Genomic DNA, 8,817 nt, shown 5'->3' on the forward strand with positions numbered 1-8,817 from the left:
TTAAGAAATAAACAAAAGTCAATCAAAAGAAAATTATAATTTCTCACTTAACTACTTTGATGACAATAAAAAGCCCGTTATTGAATCTTACCAAATTATAAAACCTATCATCCTTGAAAAATCCATCTCAATGAAACAAGATTACAAGTGTTCGAATATAAATCTAAAGCCGGTGAGTGATAGTGATATCATCACCATCCATTTTCAATTCTTTTGATTCCTAAGAAAAAAAACATTCACCGAGGGGCGGGAGAGGGCAGGAATGGGTATCGCGAGAATATTTTGGAATATACTAAAATCCTAGGAGGAGTTTGTGAACCCTAAGAGTGGGTGAACCGTCCCGGTGGAAGAAAACTTTATAAAAAAAATGATTTTTTTCTTGGAAGTTGGAACTTGAAAACTAGGGGTGTAAATGAATAGTCGAAATCCATTTCCATATTTGTGTCCATATCCATTTAGCACTATCCGAATCCATCCGAAAGCTAAACGGATGTGGATACGGATAGGCTATAGCTATCCGAAAAGCTATATTTACATGTAAACGGATAAAATATCCGATCCGTATCCGTTTAGCACTATCCGAATCCGTCCAAAAGCTAATCAGATGCGGATGCGGATATAGTACTATTCGAGCCAAATCTGATCTGTTTACATCCCTATTGAAAACCTACTACAGTTGACCGATTTGACTGGGACAACAAAAAACCAGCTTCCTAATTAATGAGTTAGGAAGAACCGTCCAGTTTGGAGAAGTCTAGTAGCTTTGAAATGTTTATAGATAAATTTTACCAATTTTTTTCACTTATAGTGATTAAAGAATCTGTTCTCTTATCCCATAGGTTTTAGTGGTTGGATCAGATTCCTACAATATTAGCAAGACATTTCAGAGACCATACAATAAAAGATAGAGGGAATATTGACGCCTCAATGGGTAGATTTTCATCACCCACTATGAAAAGAAACTTTGGCCTTTACTAAACTTGACATGAACAACAGTCCGTGTCAAATTGCATCGGGTTTGTGGGTTTAGTCCCACATCGGATGTGTGAATGTGATGTATGTTGTGCATATCCACCATTTCGCAGTTCTTAAAGTCGGTTAATCTTTTGGGTCTGACGTATTGTTTGTGTGTTAATTAAATATGAAAAAAAAGAGTCTGTATCAAATCAGAACTCATCCAGTCCTCTTGAAGAGGTATAGAAGGGGGAAAGTATACATAATGTTTATCTATAATTACGCATGGTCAGATGCTTCTAGACTAAGGGTGTCAATTTGGAATCGAAACCGTATACCGATATCGAAACCGACCGTATAAAATCGTACCAAACCGCACAGTTGCAAAAACGGTACGATACGATATGAAAAAACGGTATTACTCAAAGTACGGTACGGTATCGGTATTGGGTACAATACCGACGATATGTACCAAAACCGTACCGTTATACCGTTTCTGTACCAAAACCATACCGTGTGTTGTGGGGTATATTTGTAAATTTAAACTCCTAACAATCCTAACTCCTAAGACCCTAAATGCTAAATCCCTAATTCCTTTCACACTTTCAGTCATTTCAGTTCAATCGGCAATGGCTAATCGGCTAATCCTAAGGTCTTCTTCCCTCCCGCTGGTAGAATCGTCAAGGAGCTCTACGCCGATGTCACCCCTCACACTGCGGAGAACTTTCGTGCTCTTTGCACCGGAAAGAAAGGATCTAGCCGGAGCGGCAAGGCCCTGCACTTCAAGGGATCATCCTTCCACCGCCGGAAATGGTACCGGTGGCGATTCGATCTACGGATCCAAGTTCGCCGATGAGAACTTCGTCAAGAAACACACTGGAGCTGGCATTCTGTCCATGGCTAACGCTGGATCTAACACTAACGGATCTCAGTTCTTTATTTGCACTGCGAAGACCGAGTTGCTCGATGGAAAGCATGTGGTTTTCGGACAGGTGGTTGAAGGGATGGATGTGGTGAAGGCAATCGAGAAGGTCGGTTCTTCTAGTGGAAGGACATCCAAGCCAGTTATGATCGTTGATTGTGGAGAGTACAGAGCATCCCTCTTCAGTTGCAGCACTACAGAGCACAGAGAACACAGGCATTTGGGAACACGGTCATCTGAAATGCTTCTTCCAAATACGATTTTCTCAAGGATTTTAATCTCTCTCCCCTCGTCTTTTTCTACTTTTCTTCTATTGAGATTTTTATGCAAAATCAGTTTACTGAGTGCAGTACTATGGATTAATGAATGGAGATGTGGGCTTTGTTGGTGATCAGGTGAAGCCGTGAAGGTATGGTTGGGTGATAATGCGAAACACCAATTTTTAATACCGTTTTTTAAAAATCGATTTCTATACCGTTTTTGTATCGTATTCATACTATTTTTGATACCGTTTTTATACCATACTGAAACCGTACTGTAGTGGTACGGTAATGATATTGAAAATAGGACTTTTAAACCGTACGGTACAGTATCGGTATTGGATACCTATTTTTGGTACCGTACCAAAATCGTACCATATTACCAAAACCGTACCGATTGACACCCTTATTCTAGACTGACCATAGATCATCCCTTAATTAACATGCTAAATGAGTGATAATGATCTAAAAAAATGTGATAAAATTATAAAATATAAGATTAAATATATCTTTTTTTAATCATAATCTCTTAGAAACTTCTGATGGTATTATATTGAATCAACAATATCATTGTGTTTGTCATGATTTAAAATGTTAAATGAACTGTCGTGATCCAAATAAAAGATTAACAAATTACTAAAATACGATGGTTGACCTGTATCCTTCCAATTGACATTTTTTCAAACACTTATGAAGGATATGATCTTAGATCAAATTGTATTAAACCAAACGTTTAAAACCTCTAAAACCTAATGGTTGAATAATATTATTCCATTTAAAATCTTCTAGAAGGTTTTAACGGTCTAATATTAAAATAGGCTGTATATGCAAGTCGAAGTCCAAAAAAAAAAAAAAAAATTTGTAATGTAAAATAATATGGTTGAATTGTATCCTTTCAACTGGTGGATAGTTTGAATTATTTCGTCACCACCAATGTTCTGTCTAGATTAATTACACCATTTATGGTCTTTTGCACTCAAACATCAAGTTCCACAGTAAGCAATCATTGTTTTGGTTATCTCATTTTATATTTAATGGTGATCAATGGGCCTCATCATTTTGGGTTAATGGGTGAGTCGATTCTGGTTTTTAACGGGTCAGTTCCAATCCGGTGCTTCTAATGGTTCCAGAATCGATAGCCTAATTAAGAACCCTTAAAGGAACCGTTTCACAGTAAAAACTTATAAGGCACATCCAGCCCAACCCCTAATCATATATAATTCAAGTTTTGTTTTATAGAGGAAGAGTTGAAAGGAAGGGAGGGAGGGAGGGAGGGAGGGAGGGAGTGGGGTGGGGGATTGGGAAGAGAAGGCATGCACTTGAGACCAGGGTTTTAGTCATTGGTATCGGTCTCTGCCAATACTGATCTGGATTGGTCAAGTTTACCCCTGTTTTCTTTTTCTGTTTTTTTTTTCACCCTTTTCTGGAAAACAGCTCTCCCTCTCTCTGGCTCAGATCCTTCATGGAGCTTCAGTGGCATCTGTAAATAAGATTTCTTGAATTTTAGAATTAAAAGGGTGTTTGAAACCGACCCACCCATTAGTTGACGATCCCAAGTTTGGAGCCAATTGGGTTATTGGTTTAGTTCTACACCTAATCCTTTGGAACCAGAATTGTTAAGGAATCGGATCAAGAATAAAGGATTACAAAGGATTACATTATGATATTATACTATCCATGGAAGATTGAGGGAGATATAATTGAAGATTGCATGGGATTGCATGAGATTATGAACTTGATTCTCAAGCAATGACAGGTAAGGAAAGAAAATCGGTGGTTATGGTGTGTTACAAACAGATCCAACCACTATGTTTTTATTTCTTAACATTCACGAAAGTAGCTCCAACAAAAGTGGTTACAAACAGATCCAACCCAATACAGGAGTCATGAAGGTGGTGCTTTTACATCTACACATTAAACATCACCTTGATGGTATTACCTCCACGAGCACTGGTTTCAAAGGCTTCTTCTACCTCCTGTGAAAACCCAAACCTGTGGGTTATAAGGGGCTTCACATCAATCTTTCCACTCCTCAGAAATTCAAGGCAAAGAGGCCAAGTGTTCTTATAGCGGAAGATGCCAATGATGTCGACCTCTCTAACACCAAAAATACCAAAATTAAACTGTGAGCCATTGAAAAGCTGAATAGCAAACAAATAGACAAATGTCATAGTTAATTAAATATTCAAGGACTTTGGACCTGCAGAAAATATTTTTCCTTCTGAGATTCAACAATGAAATTTAGCGACAAAGTAAAGAGTTAAATACCTTGCAGTTACTGGTGTAAGAGGAATAGTCATCTCATTATGGCCCGTTCCCACAAGGCACACCTTACCACCTGCACGGGTAGCACTCAGAGCTGTAGACATAGTTTTGTTAAAACCTGCAGAGTCAAAAGTCACATCTACTCCAGCTCCCATAGCCTTGTTTATTTGAACCACTTCTTCAGCAGTGTCCTGCAGAGAAATTCAGTTAAAAACTGTTGATTGAAGGTACAAGAGCGACAGAAATAAGAATCAGGTTCTATTTATGTGAACTTAGTACAAAAGAAGGAACACAAAAAAAAAAAAAAGTAATTTTCAGGATAGCAGAATCATTGAAGAAGAAAGAAAAATACCCATACCCAGGTCACTAGTAATATTTCCAGAGCAGGATTCCTTGTGAAAACCATCGCTTAAAATTAGAATACTTGTCTAAAAAAAAGGAATGCCTGGAAAATAGCTTTCTTAAAAGAAACTGAGCAAATGACACTAGAAATATGGCAAGACCATCACCAACTTCACATATGGGCAAATACAACAGATCTGAGTTCAAAATCCTCACTCCCAACCAGTTAGCCACAACCAGTTGCATACCCCAAGAACAATTCGGAAGGGAGGAAATGAAAGTTGACTATGAAAATGGGAAGTTCTGGGTATTTGAAGAATTTTACTACCTTTTGACCCTGATTCAGAAAGAATTTTTTTTTTTTTTGTACAAAACTTGCACAGAGGATAAAAGTGTCCAACAAGACAGTTATAATATGATAACCCAGTTTTAAGTATCTGCATAAGAGTGTAATGTTGTAGAACGATGGAAATGCCCTGTAGTCCTGTACTGAAGTGAATAATTATCAATGAAAGCCCCCTTATGCAGACTGTTCAAACGAGCATGAACTCAACATTGTCCCCTGTATCAGGGTCAGTAATTTAGTTCCTGGATTATGATCTTCTCTGACAGGATTGTAGGCTTTCCCAGCTCTACCTTAGCTCTGTCTCTTTATTTTTTATTTCCCTTGTGATGTTAGAAGCCAGGGCCTCTTGTTTTCTAATTTCTTGAAGTAATTAATATCAAAGCTCCTACCTTCCAAGAACGAAATGTGTCCTTCTTACTAATTGCATAGAAGCTGCCTCCTCGACACTTCATTATCATCCCCTGCTGGTTTTAGAACTCAGGACATTCCCTTACCCATACCAGTAGTTGTCTTGAATGCTGATGCAAAACTTAACCCAATCCTAAAAAATTACAAAGAGTCTATCTTCCAACCTCTAAGAATCTAAGATACAATTTTTATTTGAGCACAGAGCTAGTAAAAGGTCCCTAACTTAATTGAAAATAATATATACTTTAGTAGGCCAATTGAAAGTAGCTATGTGTTTTTAAAGCATAGATTCAGAGATTAAGGTACTACAAAGTAAATGCCACAGACATTTCCGAGCTTCTAATTAGCCCAAAAGGGAAGGACCACTAACTTCCAATTGATTAGGGTCGCCACAATTACTTAAATACAATTTCTTCTATAGTTTAGTCATTTTTTGGTGATAAAATCTGCCATTATCCATAAAAAAAAAAAACTTTTTAATTACAATCCCTCTAAAAATTAACATAATGGCTTACTAGTTCTTTGCATAAAATCCAAAACAGAATCAGTCAACTTGATATACACTTATACAGTTACCAACACCGTGGATGTTTCAGTCAATCAGATAATTGTTACAACTTACAATGAGGAAAGGTAGGTCAGCAGCAAATACCTGAATGTTAGTTGAAACTATAACAATTTCATCTGCACAAAGTTTTTTTGCAACAGATAAACGATTATCGTCAACATCCACAATGACGATCTTGGGGGCTCCAAAAGCTCGAGCAACTAACATTCATCTCAGGGCCAATGTTAGCACTGCGACAAGCATGGACAGCAACACTAAGGGGCTCACACATTGCCCCTTCTTCTAAGCTTACATTGTCAGGCAGCTTAAAACATAGATCTGCAGGATGCACAATCTGTTCAAGAGAAGAAAAACAAATCTGTAAACTGACCTATTAACAGTAAAGAAACAATGAAAACGATGTCATGGAGTAAACAATTAGTTTGAAGCACGAGCCTTAGTCTGTACAGCATCCAGATAGAATGAAATTTCTAATGTCAATGGAGTATTTACAATACAGTCTTCAAAGATAGAAGGGTGTTTTGGTAAACCAAGAGATGAACGCACACATTTTATCAATATCCTAACGTGGGAAGTGGTGACAGTTATAATAAGTACATCTATGTGTCAGTGATTGCATAAAGATTGGTGCTGATAAATACTCTACATTGAGCAGAGATTAGATTGTATGGCACGGATTTAACAGAATAATAATATTCACTGAAAATCTGAATGTGAAGAAGCTAAACAATACTGGCTAAGACAGGATCTGATGATTCAGTTCGAAATTTCATAAATATTTTGAGTGAAATTTCTGAAACCTGATTGGCTAGGGAACCATGAAATGGAGGACTAGCGAAAAACTTCATGTCAGGGCATAGATTGTAGCGGCCCTCTTTGCAGAGATTGCAGTGTCAGCAGCTGATCCCAGGCTCCAGAGCAACCTGGTCACCGACAACAAGATGATTCACTTCTGACCCAACTTCTTCTATGATCCCAGCAGACTCATGCCCAATTACCAAGGGCTCTTTAGCAATGAAACCCGCAAATCCCATGGTCTGCATCAATCAAACCAACCGTTCAAAAACAACAGGTCATCAACCAAGGAATAGAAGAGATCATATCAAAATAGTAATTTTTTGAATTTAGTATGGCTTCAATAAAGAACTCGATAAGAGTTAATATGAAGAGAGGATATGACCTTGAGGTAGTGAACATCACTCCCGCAGATACCCACAGCTTTCATCCGAACTCTAACGTCATGAGGACCTGCAAAAATCAGAAAAAACAAAAATTGATGTTGAGCAACAGAATCAACTAAAACAAGGAAGTCCAAAAGATTTCATTACTAAAAGTAATTTAAAATAGATCATGGAGTGCAAGTTCTCTGATTAAAGTAGCAAATTCGATAAATAAATTATAAAAAAAAAAAAAACTTTTTTCCTTCCTTTTTTTTTTATTTTTTTTTATTTTTAAGAAGGGGGAAAAAGTGTTGAGGAACAAACCAACAGGAGGAAGCTTGAATGGTTGAATTTTGAGATTATTGACACCGAAAAGCCAAGCAGCCATGTTAACTTCCTCATCATCAACACCATGAGACATTCCTCCTTTACCCATCTTCTTCTTCTTCTTCTTCGAGTCTCTGTTTCTCTGTTTCTCTGTTTCTCTTCTGAGGATTGGGGTGGTGGGTTGGAGTGGAGGGTGAGGGTGGCTTTCTGTTAGAAGTGAAGGAAGGTTAGAGATGAGGAGAGGAAGAAGAAGGACACAGGGTTTTAAGTGGTTCGGTTATTTGTAACCTACGTCCACTGTAATGTTGCTTGCTCAGTCTCACTCATTTAATTCCTTGCTAATCCTCCCTTTATATAGATACTGCTGTGCACTATCGTTGAGCTTTGGAGATCTGGATGCTTACTCATCAATGACTTAGGACTGAAGCTGTGCACGCACTGGATTTTACTCCTCTCCATTTCTAGATCCATTATTTTCTATTATTTACCCCTCCAGAGTGCAACACGTGGTACACTTCAATCCAACGGCTTTAAATCACTCTCTTGTTTTTAACTAACACTTAACCCTGATTACACCAACCACAACCCTAACCCGGGTCAATGTAACCCAACCAACCCTAAACCCATGGTTAAGTCAAAATTCAAAATTGAAAACCCTAATACTTTTCTTTTACCCCGCTCTTTCTCTCTCCTGCCTCATTCACACGAACAGAGAACCTCACCATTAAAGCTCGCCCCCAACCTCGCTGGAGACGACAACGAGGACTAGAGAAGTTACTTGACTCGAGAAGGAGAACCTGAGATCTCTCACAAGAAGCAACCTCCAGAGCAAGAGGACCTCTGTGCCGCTCAACGAACAGAGAACGCTGCCGCTGCCACCGGAATCTTCTTTTATCTGCGATTCTGCTTTCACATTTGCAGTTCAAGAATTCAGATTTGACAAAAAAAATCTGATTTCTTTGTCGTTTTACCTTCGGAAGGACGGAGATCCTTTATTTCTTTGTCGTCCCCATCTCGCCATCGCCCTCATCTCGTCAGATCCGTCGAGGAGAACCAGAGTTGCAATCGATTGGGGTTGTCTCGCTATTAAAGGTACTCTTATTTTTAGAGACATGGTCCTTCATGAAAGATATTCTTTTTCGGGTTCTCAACTTTGGAGTGGAGCTGTTGGAGTTCCGAGTTAAATGTGTATTTCGTTCGCATTGTTCTATTAACCATGAATCCCCTGTTTTTAGATCCTCCGAAAGAATTTTATTAAAAGTAAG

The 8,817-nt window shown here is 38.2% G+C and overlaps 1 pseudogene; it reads right to left on the bottom strand.

Moving 5' to 3' along the window:
- Nucleotides 1–4,043: 4,043 nt before the first annotated feature.
- LOC122643020 lies at nt 4,044–7,724 on the bottom strand (annotated as a pseudogene).
- Between the last annotated feature and the right edge of the window lie 1,093 nt (nt 7,725–8,817).

Source organism: Telopea speciosissima, chromosome 10, assembly GCF_018873765.1.
Source record: "Telopea speciosissima isolate NSW1024214 ecotype Mountain lineage chromosome 10, Tspe_v1, whole genome shotgun sequence".
NCBI lineage: Eukaryota > Viridiplantae > Streptophyta > Magnoliopsida > Proteales > Proteaceae > Telopea > Telopea speciosissima.